Source organism: Eptatretus burgeri, chromosome 2 (assembly GCF_056783735.1).
Source record: "Eptatretus burgeri isolate ZD-2024b chromosome 2, Ebu_testis_v1, whole genome shotgun sequence".
Taxonomy (NCBI): domain Eukaryota; kingdom Metazoa; phylum Chordata; class Myxini; order Myxiniformes; family Myxinidae; genus Eptatretus; species Eptatretus burgeri.
The window spans coordinates 51,793,512-51,813,327 of NC_140962.1; the positions used below are offsets into that span (position 1 = coordinate 51,793,512).

A 19,816-nucleotide genomic window follows, 5' to 3' on the forward strand; every position below is an offset into this window, starting at 1 on the left:
CCTTACACTCCACGTTGCCTGGCCCTGGTAAGATGCTGAAAACCCATTAAACAATGCATGCAACATCTGTGTTTGCAAGGAGTTTTGCTTTTGTTCTCCTGCAAATTGATAATTCTAAAAAAACAAAAAGTTAACGAGAAAGTGGAAAGGAAAAGAGAAGTACAGATTCGTTCAATGGAAATTATGTAATGTAATATGTCAGGACGAATAGGGTGTGCAATGGGGGATGGGTGCCATTGTGGTAAAGTGAAATCCTGAGTTTTTTTTTATGGCATGAATGACCTCCCAGAAGAGCTGTGAAATGGCTCTCTCTCACAGACCGAATGTCAACAATTTCAGCAATGTGCCATGCTGATGAACCTTCTTCCTGCAAATGTTCCATATAACATGCACGCACGCACGCACGCACAGTGTAAGAACGCACGTGATCAAGGATCTAGGGAAACGTGCATTATAGTAAACCCTAAATTAGCCATATATTAGCCAATCTGTGAAAAAATTAAAAGAAGCTAGTTTCAACTGATTTTGGTGGGTATGGGTATGGACAACTTCCAAAAAAAAGTAAGGGTGGATAGGGGTTGGGGAAACATTTTTTTAATCAGAGGTCAAAGGTCATTGACCCCTGCCTAAATCACTAAAAATTATCTTTCAGCAACAAAACATGATATATTAGTATAGAGATGATCTTGGTGTCAAAATACACAGAATTACAAAAGAAGATGACATAAGATAATTATTGACCCCTGGGACCAAATCCTGACCTCTGAAAATGAGGTCAAAGGTCAAAAAGCTGTTTTATCACTAAAATGTCATATTTATAACAGGAAATTTAGCATATTATATAAAAATGAGCAAAAAACAAACCGAAGAGGTTAATTTCAACTTACGTGGTGGATATGGGGCTATTATTTATTCCAAGAGCAGAGGGGGAGGGGGAAATTACCTTTCTTGGGATCAAATGTCATTAACCCGAAACTAAAACACTATAAATTGCATGAATGAAGTCTTTGTTTTGTCTTTGTTTCAGGAGTGATTACTGAGAAAACCTAGCTCGCCTACATGTACCTTGAGATGTCCAGTGTCCATCTCTGCACTGGACATCCCAGTGCAGAGATGTCCCAAAAGTTTCCTGAGGCCTTTGGAACAATACTGTAAAATAACAAAATTACCAGGATGGATATATGCGAAATATGTAGTGAGGACTTTTCAGAAGCAGGAAAGTTACAGAGGTTGTACAGAAAGGGATATGAGAATCTAATAAAGCAGTGTAGACTTATCAACAACTCTTCATTATTGGAGCGATTGGAACAAAAATGGAGTAGCGACACTCCTATGACAGTCCATCGTAGATGCCGAACCCTTTTCATGCAAAAGGAGCCAGATGTTGAGGAGCAAGAGCATGCGCCAAGACCAAAGCGACAAAAGGTGTCTCAAGCAGTAAATGATGACAAAGTTCATGGTAAGATAAAGTAATTTTTTACTTGATTCATGTAAATTTCATTAAGATTCCAAGCCCAGACCTGTTTTATGTTATTTTGTTTGTATTTTGAATGTTTGAAGTTAGTATGATGATTTACATGGGATGGCAACTAACTTTGTCCTTATAATGTTTTCAGGCCAGGGTTCTACTCAATTTCCGTACAGTGAAAGATGTTTCATATGCAATGAGGACATCCATTTTGATGAAAGACATCCTGATAGACAGCAGACCATACATCGAGCATCAACTATGACGCTAAAGAAATCACTTCTGAGAATCGCAAGTGAAAGAAAAGATAGTCTTGGAATGGCTGTGAAAGGACACTTGGAAGGAATGGGAGATCTTGTAGCGGAAGAGGCTCTCTATCATAATAAATGCGACTGTTCCATGTACAATGTTCCAGGACAATGCAATGTAAGTATATTAATACAATATACATGTACATATTTGTTAAGTTCCTTGTAATATGGGGTACTGCGGAATAGTAAAGTATGTCACAATGTGAAATACATTCAAATATTCACATTTCAAAAGAGGAATTCAACAGTTGGTCAAGGCTTATCATCGGGTCATTTTGAAATAAACGCAGTCTCACACACATTTAAACAATTCATTTTGAAGAAAATTCGTTTGATGAAACAAGCGAGCTTTTTGTACGTTCGTCCTTGCAGTTTCTTCATACTGTTAATATCTTTTTCCTTCTCCATTGCACTATTTCTTTATAATTATTTAATAAAATGACGTACTTTGTTTCTTTTCAATCTATCATGACAATCTATCATACCAAATGTGCTCTCTACAAATGCAGATTTCCTGCCATTGTCATTTCTGCATTCACAAGTCCCACTTCAACCGACTCCATAATTCGAACAGCTGGATTAAAATCCATGCAGATCACATATGGCTGTGGGGATACTCCCCTAGAAAAGTCTCGCTACATGAAGTTCAAGAAGCAAGCAGCCAAGGGCAAAATCGATCCTGACCGCCTACCACCAACGGAAGATGCAACAGCTCAACATTCCCTTCGTGTCCATCTTCAAGTTGAGGTATGGAAGCATCTTGACACCTCTGTTCTTGATCCCAAAGGAAGAGGATGGGAGTTAGATTCCAACAGAAAACTCAGACCAAAAATGCTATCTGTTGGTATCGTGCCAGAAAACCTTCTGAAAGTAATTTGTTGCAACTGCAAGGAAGGGGAGAGGCAATGTCAAACAATGAGATGCAGCTGCATGAAAGCTCACATGTCATGTGTATCTGCATGTGGAGTGTGCTGAGGGCATTGCAACAATGGAACAGATAGCATGGATGCAGAATAAGAAATTGGTAGCGATGAAGAGGAAACAGACTGAGTATTATTAATTTGTTGTTGCCGATAGATACTGTAAGTTCTAAGTTGTGAGTAGTATTCTGCAAATTGTTGATTATAAATTCACATATACTTTACATACACAAACTATTTGACACTAATGAACTTTACCCCCCCACCCGTTTATTTTTACCATTAACCTCGTATTTTGGCGGTGAAGAATCCATTTCATATTTAGTTTGTATCTTGGTATAATTCTGTTACTGTTACCAATATGATATTTGATATGATATTTTAGTGACAAGACGTCTATTTTTGACCTTTGACCTCATTTTCGGAGGTCAGGAATTGGTTCCATGGGTCAGTAATTATTCTCTGTCATCTTCTTTCGTAATCCTGTGCATTTTGACACCAAGATCATCTATACACCATATTTTGTTTCTGAAATACAATTTTATATGATTTAGGCAGAGGTCAATGACTTTTGAACTCTAATAAAAAAGTTTTCCAACCTCTATCCCTCCTTACTTTTTTTTGGTAGTTGTCCATACCCATACCTACCCAAATCAGTTGAAATTAGCTTCTTTTAAATTTTTTCACAGATGAACCTTAAGTTAGGGATACTAGGGATATTGCAGAAGATAGGCTAATGAAGAAAATTGTTGATTCTGCAATGATCCATGTTTCAGTGCACAAAGATATGGGACCGCTACTGGACAAAACACGTCACTGTTCCTACCAGCTTCAGGTACAACCTCGAACAAAGTCTACTGGACTTCGTTATTAGCAACGGGGAATCCATTGTGCTCTACATTACCAGTACGAGTCCGTTAGGAAAGAGTGACCACATGATCGTTGAGTTAAGCTTTTCAGTATCAACAAGGGAAATCACTGAGTCAGGATACCAGTACTTCAAAGGGAACTATAATAGTCCGAGCAGGGGTACCCAGTGTTCTCTGGTCTATTTTTTTTTAATAAGGGCCTAAAACAGTTTCCTACACCCACTAAGGAATGGGGGCCGACACACTTCCCTACATCCACGATAGAGCGATGAAAATAAGAAAAGAAATCTCCCAAAATCCAACTTTTCTGATGAACCTCTGAACATCTCTGAGAAAAATGGTGATGCACAGACGCACATGGATCTCTTTTAATACAGATGAGAACAATTGGATGAGAAGTTTACTGGAAAATCAGTGGGGGAGTGCTGGGGAAAAATTCAAAGGTAGAGTGCAAGGGGCAATAGATGATTGCATAGCAAAGAAACGAAAGGGAACTGTGCCTTTCATAGCAGCTGTGCTAATAAAAAGAAAACAAGGGCATGGAAAAGATACAAGTTCACTCATCACCCAGCCCAATTCCAGCAGTTCACAAGAGCGAGAAATGAGGTGACAAAATAAATGATGAGGGCCAGGAAAAGCTACGAGTGCAGTCTTGTCTCAGAAATCATGGACAATCCCAATGACTTTTGGAAGTTTGTGACGGACAAATTAATGAAAAGGACCAGAGTAGGATGTCTGAAGACAGGAGATGGTTTCACAAAAATATATGAACAGACAGCCATGATAATGAAAGACTTTTTTTTTTTCCCCAGCATCTCTAGCCATGAGAACACAAAGAACATCCCCATGCTCGATACCCCAATATGAAGTATAGGGGCTGTTTCACAATGAGGGTACCAAGTTTGTCTCACAACCACTAAAAATTAAAACTCAATATTTTTATATTTTTATTTCTCCAAATCCAACATTGTTAATTACAATACTTAAATCCAAATTTTTGGAGCATCTGAATGAATATTTCTTATTAAAAATAATACCCCAAGGATGTTAGGAGAGTATTTTTTAAACTACAACAGTCATTAATACAATTCAACTATAACCACAAAATAACAACACTATCAAACTTCAGTGGTTTCCATATGTTCCACAAGTATTATTCCATTACTGGAATTATGATTCAGTGTACAAATGAAGTATATTTGTAGAAATATCAATAAAAGACTGAACCAAGTTTCAAATATCCAGAAAAAAAAGATATATTTTAATTACCACTGTCACTAATCGCACTACATATGATGGAATTTAGCACAAAATTTTAAAACTACATGTACTTTTCTACACAATCTGAAAAAAATACTAATTTATCTCTGAAAATAAAAGTTTACCACCACAATAAAAAATATGAAGAAAATTACATATTTCTTCCGGAGAGGACATAATTTTTTGACATGAAGCAATACATTCTGCACAAGATATAACTGCAAAGTAATACATTTATCTTATAATGCCAATACAAAATACACCAAGTAAGTGAATCGAGACGGGATTTTGACACTTTTTAAAACCGGTTGTATCATTTAGCCCAACGGTTTCTAAAGATGCGATAACTTTGAGATGTTTTCGGATTCAGACATTTATTGAATAATATATTTTATTTAATTTAGTAATATAATTTAAAGCTATATGCAAAATAGGACCTGTCCTTAAAAAAACAGCAGTTTATTCCATACACGAAACGTTTCTCAGCATGTTAAATATCATTTGGAAATTCCCCAAAATGCTTCCGGAGAGGACATTTTTGACATGGACATTCAATCAGTGTTGTAACAAGATAAATTACATAAATGTAAATACCTTTAACTTATAATGGGATATTCATGACCATGTCAACCTTACAAAACATCAAAATTTATAGCCAGCAAGTAGTTTCCTTATAACTCGTGGCAGTTTAGGTGTTTCCGGAGAGGACACATTTTTGATGGACACATGAAAGGCAATCAGTGCAGGCCATGCAAATAGAAGGTTATTGGTTACACTCAAGCTTTGTAGCATAATATCAGTGCAGGTATATACACACCTGGTAAAACACACAATAAACTTTTAAAAAGACCCTTTATTTATATTAAAAAAAAATTCTTGTACAATATGCATTTCCGGAGAGGACATTTTTTGACGGACGAATGGTGGGACATATTTATTGAGGGTGAAATAAATATTCATAGTCTGAAATGAATAATATTGTTGTGGTTGACGAAATTCGCAAACCACCATTCAGGTCCCGTAGGTGAGATATCTCTGTAAGTATATGTGTAGTTAGGCCCAAACCCGTTGTTTAGAGGGAATAAATGTCATTCATTCGGGCTGCGACCCTTCTAGATAGCCGTTTTTCTTTTACTATCTTTATTTTGGACCAGCCGCCATTACTACCACCACAACCACCACCAACCACGTCTCAACAGCCATCACACAACAACCACCAACCGCAACGCCGCTTCACAACAACAGCCACGACCCTTGCCGTCACATCTCGCTCTCGCAACCATCGCATCACCGCCATTCCCGCGCCGCTTGTGGACACCGATCCTGGACTCGTGCAGGGCGCGTGCCGAGCAGCGGGTGCAAAAACACCAGCCTTTCCGAAGAAATCGGATCAAGAACGATTCACGCCCACTTCTGTTCCGTCCTATCGGCGAGCGTGGGGCGATTTGGCCCCGCCTCCAGGTGCGTCGGAGTATAATCGCTATATGCAGATTCGCGGATCAAAAATCATTCACGCCCACTTTTCCTCTGTCCAATGGGGAGCCAGCCAGAGGGAAAAGGGTCGAAGGTGAAGGAGCGAAGCCACGGGGGCTATAAAGGGCCGCGTTCGCTCGCCAAAAAGGCAGTTGAGTTGGGAAGAGTCAAGTTGAGTCAGTCAAGGAGAGTTGAGAAGAGAAGAGTCAGAGAAAGCAGTTGGACGGAGCTGAGCTGAGAAGAGTGGAGAGTTGGAGAGGTGGCGGCGACGAAGGCAGTCGAGAGGGCGCTCGTGTCAGAGTCGGGGAGCTGCGGAGAGGGGAGGCCGGTAACGCGACCGAGGTCGCGGTGGAGACGCTCGTCGCGGGACCCGAGCCAGCGAGATATCCTCATTCCCCCGAGCATCAACAACCCCCTCCTGTTTCCCCTCGTGCTGAGATAGTGTGAGAAGGGGGCCCCGTTCCCACCCCATTTCCAGGCAGTGCCAGCGAGGCCCGCGGAGTCGGGGCGCCACCGCCATTTTGCGGCTCATCACCAGACGGGTAGGCTCGACGCGGTCTCGGCCCCAGGCCCGTCTGCCCCCCTTATCGTTGAGGGTGGTCCCTTTTTCTTTTGCTTTGAGTATATGTGTTGTCGGCGCCGTCTGTGAAGTAAAACTGTATAAGTGTTGCCGTGTGCTCGGTAGTCGGTAGTAGATCTGCATTGTGTTTCTCTTTTACATTTGCTTTTTGTGCAGAATTGTCGTGTCACTTTTACATTTGCTTTTTGTGCAGAATTGTCGTGTCACTTTTACATTTGCTTTTGGTGTATAATTGTATATGTGTGCTTTCCGTTTGCCGCGGAATAAATGTGCTTTATGTTGAACTGTTTTTCCCGTTTCGCTTCGTCTTTTCTCTAATTGAATCTCCATCTTGCTTCACGTAAAGGGTTGGTCGTGGGCTAAAGACGCCCAATAATTAATCGAACCGTCGAGGTTGACTATAACACCGCTCGGTTATCCCGATAGTACGGAACGGGTCGCTTAAAGTGGCCCGTGTCCGAAGTCGACCTGCGGCGAGGTGCGATCGCCCGGTCTACCCTCCGTGTGGGAACTTAGGTAGGTCGAATTTGGCGAGCAACCCTATCCCACGCGGGGGGCCTATTGGCACGATCGTGGTGAGGCCGAAAGGCCCACCCGTGACTAGTTCCCGGCGTTAGTCCGAGAGGGTCACGACGGGATTGTCCGTCCGGTGGGCGACGTGCCGCGATTCGAGTTACGTGGCCGTTCGCACGCCGGCGGGCGCGAATCCGCAACAATATGTTGTGGACAAAGTACAGAAGAGGTATTAAATTGATGCAACAACAAATAAAAGTCCCATTTTCTGCTTGTATTTGTTTATACACTGTGAATGCAGTGTACCTGGAGAAAATGAGACAGCTATTTGTCAAAAAAATGGCAATTTTTATGCCATTCTGCCAAAAATTGACATTTTTTGTCAAATAAAAAGTGGTCCAAGTTGAGCCATCACTAGTAGCAACTACTGGCCCTAATGACAGAGATACTACAGCCTCTCATTTAGCTATTCAGCATGGAAGGGTACAAAATACCAGAAATGACCATGACTGTGAAACAGCCCATAGGCACGATAATCGAGGATCAAACTGAGACAGCAAGACATCAGGAAGCTGCTGAAAAAGCATGATGTCAGTAAATGCTCAGCTCCAGATGGTCTACTTCCAAGAGACCTCAATAAATGTGCTGAAGTGTTAAGCCCATGGCTACATGCAATCATGCAGAAGTCCATAGACACAGCAAGACCGACTAGATAAATGGAGGAAGGCACAAGTCCTGTCAAATCACAAAAAGGTCATTGAGGCAGAAGCAGGTAACTACAGATTGATGGGCCTAACTTGTGTGTGCTGCAAACTGATGGAAAATGCAGTTAGATACTTCATTAAATCAAATGGAATCTAACAACCACTTCAGTGAAAACCAACATAGATTCAGATGAGGAAGTTTGTGAACAGACAGCTTCAGTAGTCCCTGGAGATCATTCAACACACGATAGATGATGGTCACGACACGGATGTGGTGTTCCTGGATTTTCAAAAAGCCTTCGACATGCAGTAGTTCCCCATCAGAGATTAAAAGCTACGTTGGAAGCTTGTGGCAGAGGAGGGAAAGTCCTAAATTGGATCACAAGCTTTTAGACAAACAGGCAGCAAAGGGTAAAAGTTGGGAGGAAATCCTCAGAATTGACAGGTGGAAGAATGAAGGTCCCAAAGGTTGTTTTCTTGGACCCATTCTCTAATTCTTCTGCATCAACAACGTGCCAGAGGAAGTACGGAGTCTTTGCAAGTTATTTGTGCATTCTCATCAAGGTCATTTCATTTGCAGACTGTAACCGATGAGCGGGTATTACAGGAGAACCTCAACAAACTTGAAAAGTGGTCGGAAACCTGACTTTTGAAGTCGCAGATCCCTCAGTGCAAATTGATGCATTGTGGAGGCAAGAACTATGGTAGAGAACATATTACTATTGTAGAGATTGGGATACTCGAGGAAGTAGAAGAAGAAAAGGACCTTGTTGTAATTGTGGACAATAAACGCTCATGCAAAGCAGAAATCTCAAAAGTCGTGAACAAGTCAAACAGTATTCTCAGGATAATGAAAAGAACGTTTCTTAATCCCACACCAGAACCTGTCTGTGCCATATACAAACGCCACATTTCAAAAATGTAACATGGTCTGGTCACCAACTCAAACAGGACATTATAAAATGGGAAAATGTACAAAGGAGGACCACAAAACTGATCAATAGAGTCAGGAACAAGCCATGTGAGGATGAGAGATTAAAGTACCTGAAGGGGGCACAAGGGAGACATGATACAGACTTAATATTCCAAGTGCCAATGTGTGTTCAGGGACTGTTCACGGCATCTGTAAAGTGTCAAACTAGAGGAAACAGTCTATGTAGAACAACCAACAGACAACGCTTTTTCAGCTAGAGATAAATGACTGTAACAGCTTCCTGGATTTCATCATTCAAAGCCCATTTAGTTAGGGAATCAAAGTTGGGGTACCCAGAGGGCCTGGGTGAAAAAATTGAAAAATATAAATTTGCCAATAATAGCCTGTGGGATGTCGAACTGGGGGTTTTGGGGGGGTGCTGAATCGATTCCAACCATTAGTTTTCAGTAAAAACCACTCCCTGGCCATAAAATATTGGTATTTTTTTTTTATTTGTACTTATCTCAAAGGGTATCTCCGGTGGAGTTTTTGGGGTGTTGAAGTTATTCCAATCATTCAATTTGAGCTAAACCCACTCCAAAAAACATTGTACAAAACACTGCAACATTAGAGTGATGACACTTACTCTGTACATGCTCAGTAGGATTCTCTCTCTGCCTGTGGAAATGGAGCAGGAGCATTTCACCTTGGCAGAAGTTTCAAAAAAAAAAAACGATTTTGAGGTTACAGTATGAAAGTTACTTTTTGGGATGTTAAATAGTTTTTCTTCTGCTGTCTAAAGTTTAGATGACTGCAAATTTAAACTTACATCAGTTTTATCTCTAGGTTATTGCTTAAAAATGAACATCTGAACAACCTATGCTAATAGGTGTTGCAAGCTAGCATAAGAGATTTTATCATGGCTGCAAGATCGAGTACATGGCCCAATGTAAGCACTTTGTCTGTGCTGATCTACTAAAATTTAGTTTTAAGATTATCTTGTAGTGGACTCACTCGATAAATTACACGTAATTCAACGTAAGATTGACTCATTATTGTTGTAACACAGATCTATTAGTGTGGTTGTTAACACACATCACTGTATGGACTCATTCTGTCTGTCGTGTGCCAAAATACATGACACACGTTTGTGTCGTCAGAGAGAAGTATTTTGCCAAATTCTCTTGTCTTTTCGGACAGTATGGAAGAGGATGTAATGACTGCATCTGACCATGGCTTGAGGTGTTTCATCTGTGGTGGTCCCGGAACTGAGATGCAGAAGCTGTCAAAAGTCACCCGAATAGGCCACCCACAGATGTTTTCATATTCTGAGAGCGTGGACGATGCGGAGCTGATCAGGAGACTAAATGAGGACTTTTTTATATAATAAGGACTTATATTTTTTCATATTATATAATTAATATCAATTTCAAACTTTTAATCTTTAACAGGTGCAACGTACGTGCTGAGGATAGTCACTGTGTTCAAGGAGAGGATGGCGGAGAGGTTGAAGACCTTAGCTGAGGGAGGAAGGACACCTGCACTCTGGGTCTGGTACCATGGCAGAATCGACCTTATCAAGGTGTTCATTAGGTGTGAGCGTATCCTGGATCACACAGGTCACCTCAGCTGCATCATTGCAATGCTCAACACCTTTGCAGCAGCGGTCCACCATCAGTACGCGAAGGGAGCAAGGCTGTACGTACAGCTGATGCAACAGCGACAGTTCAGTCCGGTGTTCCAGGAAACTCTAACCAAATTCACCGTGTACGGCAACCATGCAGTCAGGTTCTCAGACCATGAGTGGTCAGGCACATGGACCGACATCACAATAGAAACTACACTCATGTGTAAGGCCAAATCCTCAAGCAGTCTAAACAGAGGACGCTTCCGGAATGAATCTGCTCATAAGCCTTGGGTTCAGATGCTAAACCACTTCTCGTTCATTCACCAGGAGCTGGAAGGAGGCATGAATAAACGTGGGATACCTGTCCACACAGACGTCAAAAGAGCCCAGATGAAGAAAGACGATAATGCTGTCAACACCATCGTTGGATGGTTGGAGGAGGTCAACCCCTTCGATGCAACACCGGACAGAAAGACCCTGGTATCCTTCTCCACGGGGTTCAGCAGCACTCCAGGGGAGCCAGTCAATGCTGATCAGGCAGAGGAGGTTGGCAGAGCCATACAGGCCAAGATGGATGGACAAACTGTTCTGGATACAATGGAAACTAAGTACAAGGTCAAATCGTTAGTGAGCCTCAGAAGTGGACCCAAAGTCAATGGGAAGAAGCTGGTTATTGACTCACTCAAGCTCTTCAACCGCCTCATCATCATCAGTGAGCGCGAAGTCAAGACCAAACAAGCCCTGCGATTTGAGTTGACGCCAACACCAATATCTCTATTTGACAAAAACAAGAATTTGTGAAAGCCAGACAAGGCTGCCCGAGCAAGGGTCCTGAAGGCATTTGTGGAACCCGTTGAACAACCCCCCTGCACAAGCCTTGTGATTGATGGTGGGTGGCTCCTGCACAATGTCAGGTGGGAGGCTAACCACATCTGGAAGGACATTGCCGAGAGCTACCTCCAGTTTGTGAAGTCCATGGGGAGCCAGTGCCTCCGGATCACTGTGGTCTTTGACGGATACGGCAGCTCCACCAAGGACCATGATCACCTGAGACGAACAAAGAACGCATGCTGTGACATTCTGATTCGCCCAGACATCAAAAGCATCGTTCCAAGAGAAAAGTTCCTCGACAACAAGAGCAACAAGGCCCAGCTCATTCTGCTACTTGCTGAGACATTCGGTAGAAATGGGATCAGCGTAGAGCAATGCCCCAATGATGCGGACACCTCTATCGTCCGGGCAGCTCTAGATGAGGCAAGAGAGTCCCCTGTGGAGGTGAGGGCTGAGGACACCGACGTCATGGTTATGCTGATTCATCCTGCTGCAAACCACCCGATCTTCCTCACAACAGCCAAAGAAACATCTTACGATGTCGGAAAGATCTGGGAGGCCCTCCCAGAGAGATACCTGAAGTATCTGATCTTCTTGCACAGCTTCTCTGGCTGCGATATAGTGTCTGCAATTTCTGGGTTTAGCAAATCAACTTTGCTTATCAAGTTCTGCAAAACTGACAAAGCGGAGAGGGTCATGGACGTGTTTCTGGACATCCAAGCCGAGAAAGATGACATCATCAAAGCCGGCTGTGAACTATTCAAGCTCATGTTCCACAGGAAACCACCTAAAGACTTGGGAGACTTGAGATTTGACATCTTCAGCAAGCAGGCCGCTGCTGGGAGCATCAAACGTGAGAAACTGCCCCCGACAACAGGAGCTGCAGCACAGCACTCTCTCCGTGCTTATCTCCAGACTAGAGATTGGCTGGTGTTACAAAGTCCATCATTGGATGTCCTGGACTACGGATGGAAACTCGGTGAGCAAGGTTATGTGCCGATCCCTTCAACAGACCCCATCGCACCGGACTACCTTCTTAAGTTTGTCAGCTGCAATTATGAGGGGGACTGCAGCACACTCAGGTGCTGCTGTAAAAAGCAAGGAGTCAAGTGTATTTCTTCTTGCGGCAACTGTCATGGTAACTCTTGCCAGAACATCAACCAGCCGGATGACGAGAAATGTGAGGGAGATGCCGGGGAGTTGGATGAGTCGGGTAAACTAGAGACCTGACTAACCAAGGTTTCTATTGAGATACATTTCTGTTTGTAATATTTTAATAAAATAATTTTGTTATGGCCAGCGAGTGGTTTTGACTGAAAACTAATGGTTGGAATCGATTCAGCACCCCCAAAAACCCCTAGTTAGACATCCCAAAAGCTAATATTGGCAAATTTATATTTTTCAATTTTTTTCGCCCAGGCCCTCCGGGTAACCCCAACTTTGATTGGCTCCCCAGAATTTTCCCCGTGGAATTGGATTGGAATAAATTGAGAGGTGTTATTAGACACCTATATGAACACATTGGTGAAGAAAGCTATTGGTAAGCAATTTTTTCACAGATGGTTAGAAAATTTTCTAAAATTCCCAAACTAATTAGTGAATGCACTTAAGAAGAGACTAGACCGTTTCTGGGAAACTTTCAACCCTTTGTACAAAATTTGTTTCAATTGTACATATTACGACATTAGCATGAACTGATGACCACATCTTAGTATATGCTGTAAGTTTTGTTTATTATGGTGGGATTTTGAGCTCAAAAAGCATGTGCTTTCACTTTTCCCTGAAGATACAAGGTATCAAGGTGCAATAATTTAGTAATGTGCAATGGATAGACAGACGGCAGGGGCACCACCCTCAGGCAGAGCTTAAATATATATTATATGTATGTATATATATATATATATATATATATATATATATATATATATATATATATATATATATATTTTTTAGCAAAACCATCGTATGTGCTTTTTTTCTCATTCGTTGTCTCAGGAGGTTGTGTTAAAAAGGAAGGAAACAACAAAATACTTTTTCTTTGCAGGAGTGAGGCTCATGGAAGAGAAAGATAGAACTGTCAGTGGGACAAACATCAAGAAAATGTGCGAACAGGAAAAGAAGAGGGGAGGAAACACTGAAACTATAGCGAGTAAGATGGTTGAGTGAGGAAAGGTTAATGGGGGTAATAAAGATCATGGGTCAGAATTGGGGGTGAAAAGAGATGGCAGTGCACTGTGTGCTTGAAGCCCTGGAAGGAAGAGTGCAACAGAAGAGCCTCTGAAAGGTGGTTATGTGGATGGGAGAAGCGAATACTAAAAGAGTTAAGGTGTGTAGTCAGCCTGGATTTTTAAAGTCCAATCAGGAAAAGGTAACTGAAAGAACGTGTGCATCCTGGAATGGATACAGAGGGTCGGAGAACTGAGAGAGCAGAGTGAGCAATATTGAAGAATTTATGGGAGAAAACAGAGAGACAACTGACCTGCTTGTGACGTGCCAGTAACAGACCCTGTGCTTCAGCCTCATCATGAGAGATTCCAGTAATTTTGAGAGCTTTAGAGTCCACACAATCCAGCCTGTACATCTTCCAGTGGATGACCAAGGCAATATATTCGTTTGACGATCCTTCCGAATAAACTGTGTGAGATTGTGAGATTTTACAGGATTAAAGGGCATGTTCCATTTAGGAGACCAGAATATAATAATTTTGCTGATATATATATATATATATATATATATATATATATATATATATATATATATATATATATATATATATATATATATATATATATATATATATATATATATATATATATATATATATATATATATATATATATATATATATATATATATATATATATATATATATATATATATATATATATATGTGTGTTATTGATTCTCAATCAGTGCTTACACGTTGTGCTTCTTATACAATTCACCACATCCATAGAATTTCATCAGGATACTGACATGCAGTGCCATACTCGATTTGAAAGATCATGTGGGATCTTTAATGTTCAGATCCTGACATTTCTTAAAGTTTTTTTTTTTTTGCATGATGGCATGCTCTGAGATGCAGCATCCCGAGCTGGCACCTCATCAGAATGTCAATTTGTCAAAATCTGGGTCTTAACATCTCATGAGGACGTTCTGAAACGCAGCATCCGAGCACGCTTTCAACTGAGCAATCCTTCCTGGCGAAGGAAAAGGGTTGAATCAATTACCCGCACATTTGGATTGCACGTTCAAGTTTATGTCGACGCACAAAGCCATTGTGCCATTCATGAATGAGGAATACACCCATACCACAAAATGAAACCCAGATATATGGATGAAGAAATGAATGAAGTTAATGTGAATCAAACTGAGCTTTGGCACAAATTAGATGTGAATTGCACTAATGTTTACCACGTCATCAACATGTAATGTCTCCCTTTATTCGAAATATACGAGATCCTTCATGTCCAAAAATGACCACAGGGAGAGCTCTTTGAAAGACAGCATACTCTCGAATGCATCACTTCATTTTTGAAAACTATTCATCCCGTATGCTCGTAAATCAACGTCAAACTAAACAACGCAGTGGGACTACCACCGAGGCATCTTGTAGGTCCATAGTTTTTGAGTTCAAGACAGGGAAAAATGAAACATCATTCCCATTAATTTCTCATCCCGACAGGATTACGCGTTTTTCTTTCAGTGAAAGGTACTCGATGCGTAAGGTTTATCAAAAGGAAGAAAAACAACCCAATTAAAATGGCAGCCCTTTATTGATGTGTTCAAGATGAATTGCCCAGGAAAAAAAAACAAAAATGCAGCTTTTCATAATTGGTGCTTCACCATTCTCGGTATCTCTCATTCACTGCACCACATTAATCTATCCTCAAGGCCAATAGTTGGCTTCCAAAAATATTGGAGGATCAACAATAAAAACAAAAAGTAGGAAAAAGGAAAAGCTTATTAAGGCAGACTTCCAAAAAAACTGCACACACCAGATTTATTGCTTAATTTCCCTCAGATTGCTTGAAATCATTGGCCGCTCGTAACAGCCGTGAGTTGTGTACGCTACTTAAACGGGCAGTTATGTTAAAATATTAAAATGGATTTATTCCGTGTGGGTTACCAGGATGTAAAGAAACCAATCATTTCCTAGGATAAGCTCGACATTCCGACGGTAGCCTCTGAGCTGTGTAGTCCTAAGTTTGATTCTCAGTGAAGTTGAGCGAGATTAAAGATGCTATTTTAGTGAAGTACCAGCAGGAAGTGCATCATCATTGGAAAAATCCATGAAAATTATTTTTTCCATATATGATCACAAGGGTGTAAAGATCTCATGGTACAATTTGCAACAATAAGCCTTTGGGCTGGTACATTTGGCACGTCTTACATGAAGTACTACTTTGTGATAGATGAGGACGTGCTGCCAAAGATGAAGTGACATTCGCTTCGTCGAGGCTAACCATCAAGCCAATCTGAAATTCACATTCACTGCTCGTCTCAATAGTTCTCGGGCTGCAGTGTGTATCTAGATACAAGATGCACTGCTCCTGCTCCAATAATTCCTCACAGCCCCAAGACCTCTACCATCAAGAAGCATGACAGCAGCATCATGCGTACTGCCAACCGCAACACCTTCAAGTCACACAACATCCTGATGTAACAAACTACATTACGATCACATGTAGGCAATCCAGATGGGGGAATGCATTGGTTTGTTTAAAAGAGAAGGGCAACTTGGGGTGGCCACCACAATGTTCACAGGCAACTTTGGATGGACAAAATATGCTGCTGATAATCGGTGCTGCCCACATCTCGTAATAATTAAATAAAATAAAAAGGAGTTTGTCATTATCAGAACAGGAATTTAAGATATTATCAAGCCACCAACACACAATGGCCTACTCTTTTGAAATGCACAGAGAGATCTTCAAGTTCAATAAACAAAATCTTTCAGGTGGAGCAAACAGTGTAATACCCTCCCACTCCTGAATTCTATAGCTCTGAGATATCAACCACTTTACTAATATAAATTCTCTCAATTAGTTGAGATACAGGATGTATACTTTACAAGGATTTACAAGGAATTTATGCACAGAAGGAGGCCATTCGTCCCATCATGCCTGCGCCACACCAATACCAGATTTAATCAATCCCTCGATACCCCTTCCCTTCGTGTGCAGCCTTTTGGCTGCTACACTGGTACTCATATCGCTAACCTCGGAAGGATGACAGGCTGAGTCAACCCCCTGGTGTTAATTCAGCGGCCAACAGGGCTTGAACTCAAGACCCTCGGATCCCAAGCCACCACCCTAACCCAACACCAAGTTTAAAGTTAATGTAATGAGAGGTTCACGTGGATTGAATGCCCTCATGAAATTAATTAGCTCGTCCCCCACGCAGTGGAAAACGGGGTTTTGGAAGTGTGTGTGTGTGTGTGTGTGTGTGTGTGTGTGTGTGTGTGTGTGTGTGTGTGTGTGTGTGTGTGTGTGTGTGTGTGTGTGTGTGTGTGTGTGTGTGTGTGTGTATTCAGGCTGTAACCTTTTCACCATTGGAGCTTTTGTCATCAAATTTTCAACAACGCTTTATGATGAGAATGGGGAGAAGACAAATTAATAACTTGGTCAAAAGGTCAAAGTTCATGGTCACATAAAATCGTCAATTTTCAATCCAATTGATCTGAAATTTTAATTACCATTTGAGCTTTTGTAATCAAATTTTCAACAATGCTTTATTATGAGAATATGGAAAAAGACAAATTAAGAATTTCATCAAAAGGTTAAAAGGTCAAATGTACTGTTGAACACACATGGAAGAAGAAGTCCGAATACAATGCGGACAGGCGTTTGCATTTTCAGATGCTTCCTAGTTTCTCTTAAAACCATGTTGTTTTAGTACTTCTCGAGTGGATGTGTGAGGACAAGGGAAGGGATTCAATAGTGATAATCAATTTTTTTTATCACAGTCTGATAGTAAACTTTTTTGCTCATAAAAACGAGCAATTGTTAAAAAAATGTTTGGTGGAAATAAATCTGGCTGTACAGTGATGTGATTGGTTCAAGCGAATCCTAGGACTCCACATAAGTTGCCTTGGGTCCAACATGTCATGTGGGATTTGTCCGCGAATCATTTCAAATCATGCCCCAAAAGTGCCATAATCGACATTGACTGGAACATGTTCGACCCACATAGCAAATCGTCCATGACCTACCAAGATCTGTTGATGTCACATATCCGTGCATCTCACAATATCCATGAGGGCTTCACATAAAACGAATACCACCTTGAGCCCGGTTAGGTATATGGTTTTGTAGAGTCGTCTGGTTCTGGATATTTAGAAGGAAAGCAACTTTGGTGTGTTCTTAATTTTAGTTTTGAGCACCTCAATTTAAAACACAGGAAATGATGTTAGTGCATTTGAAATTTGCCTGGAAGACTCCTGGGATTCACACACTGTGTATGTGTGTTCCACTGACAAACATCATGCAGACGAGTTGATCATCCTGGAATTTGAATGTGTGCATCGTCTCAAAATGCATGACCAAGCTGAGATAGTCTTTTTACTCATTTATATGTCATTAGATGTACTGCAAGTTTCCAACTGCAGAGATCTATGGCTAAATCATTTTTGAGATAATTTTTGGAAAGGAGGGGGGAGAGAGAGGAGGGAGGAGCGAAGATTGGGGGTAATAGTGAGGAAGGGTGGGGGGGTGAGTGATGTCTCATCAAACGTTGCGATTCACTCTGGAAAAGGGGGTGGGGAGCGAAGAGGATGGAGGAGAGAGGAGAAAAGTGGGGAGGGTGAGTGGGTTTGGGAGGAGGTAAGGTAAGCCTGAGAGGAGGGGGTTCTGAACTTGCGTTTGGAAGGGGAACTAGAGGGGGAAGGGGGAAGGGATTCTTGACTTGGGTTTGGTCGTGGGACTTGTGGAGAAAGGGGTGGGGGGAATTCACGATTGAACGAAATGGGGTATGTTAACACAGCACGTTAATACAGCACATGGAGACTGCCTGGAGATATCCATGGGGGGTGGAGAGGGGACAGGATTTATGAGGAGGTAAGCACGAGTGGAGGGGAGGGAAGGTAGTGTGATGGGAAGGGAAGAGAAGGCAGTGTGAGAGAAAGGTAGCATGAGGGGAGGGGAAGGGAAGGGAAGGGAAGGCAGCATGAGGGGAGGATAAGATAATGCATGGTGAGGAGAATGGAAGGCAGTGTGAGGGGAAGAGAATGCAGCATGAGGGGAAGGGAAGGCAGTATGAGGGGAAGGGAAGGCAGCATGAGGGGAAGGGAAGGCAGCATGAGGGGAAGGGAAGGCAGCATGAGGGGAAGGGAAGGCAGCATGAGGGGAAGGGAAGGCAGTATGAGGGGAAGGGAAGGGACGGCACATGAGGGGAAGGGAAGGCAACATGAGGGGAAGGGAAGGCAACATGAGGGGAAGGGAAGGCAACATGAGGGGAAGGGAAGGCAACATGAGGGGAAGGGAAGGCAGCATGAGGGGAAGGGAAGGCAGCATGAGGGGAAGGGAAGGCAGCATGAGAGGAAGGGAAGGTGGTGTGAGGGGAGGGGAAGGGAAGGCAGCGTGAGGGGAGGGAAATGGCGATAAAACACGCCTAAACAGCAACATTTTCTTTTTAACCACCAGGTTTTATATAAAACCAGGTGAAAGTATTTAAAACCCTCACTCTCTACCTGGCAAAGGCCTGCCCGCATGCATGCATGCTCGCACATGCAGCGACATTTGCACCTCTCAAGGTCGGCTCACTCCAAATCGGATTCATCCATGTCACACTCTGGGGAAGCCGTTTTTGATTCAAAACTAAACCATTAGTCCTTAACAGCCCCTTCATACACATTCCTACAACCTCCTCACGGTCGATGCCAACCATGCACGTGCACCGGCGATATACTCAGACTTTCATTCGCACATGTGCACGGATTCTCACCGGCATGCTCAACTTCCCCCACACCACATTATGTGGGACATTCTGCATGGCTTCAGCACCACGGTACGTCCATTCCCCTTGTGCCGAAGCACATTGTTCACGAGACGGTCGCATAACCTCCACCACAGCACCCCAGACCAGGAATGAGAGTTAGGTTCACACACCCACAAAACCAAAACACTGCACACATGTAACCAAGCATGCAACCACACCCCCATGGAGAGTCCCTTTACAAATCCCAATCTACCCATTTGTAGCATGTCCATGTGTAGTCTCCATACTTCTTCGTCCTTGCAGCAACTGCTGCATGTGTGTATGCTCACACATGCAATGACCTTTGCACCCTTCCAGTCAGCTCACTCCGAATCGGATTCGTACATGCTACATATATATACTCTGGGGA

The 19,816-nt window shown here is 42.1% G+C and overlaps 1 protein-coding gene and 1 pseudogene across 7 annotated transcripts in view; one reads left to right on the plus strand and one right to left on the minus strand.

Annotated features, from left to right (window-relative positions):
* LOC147032042 (sodium/calcium exchanger 1-like) overlaps positions 1 to 19,816 on the minus strand; it is a 424,503-nt gene that overhangs the window by 80,700 nt on the left and 323,987 nt on the right. The gene's annotated exons all lie outside the window — the stretch shown is intronic.
* LOC147032044 (uncharacterized) lies at positions 10,762 to 12,969 on the plus strand (annotated as a pseudogene).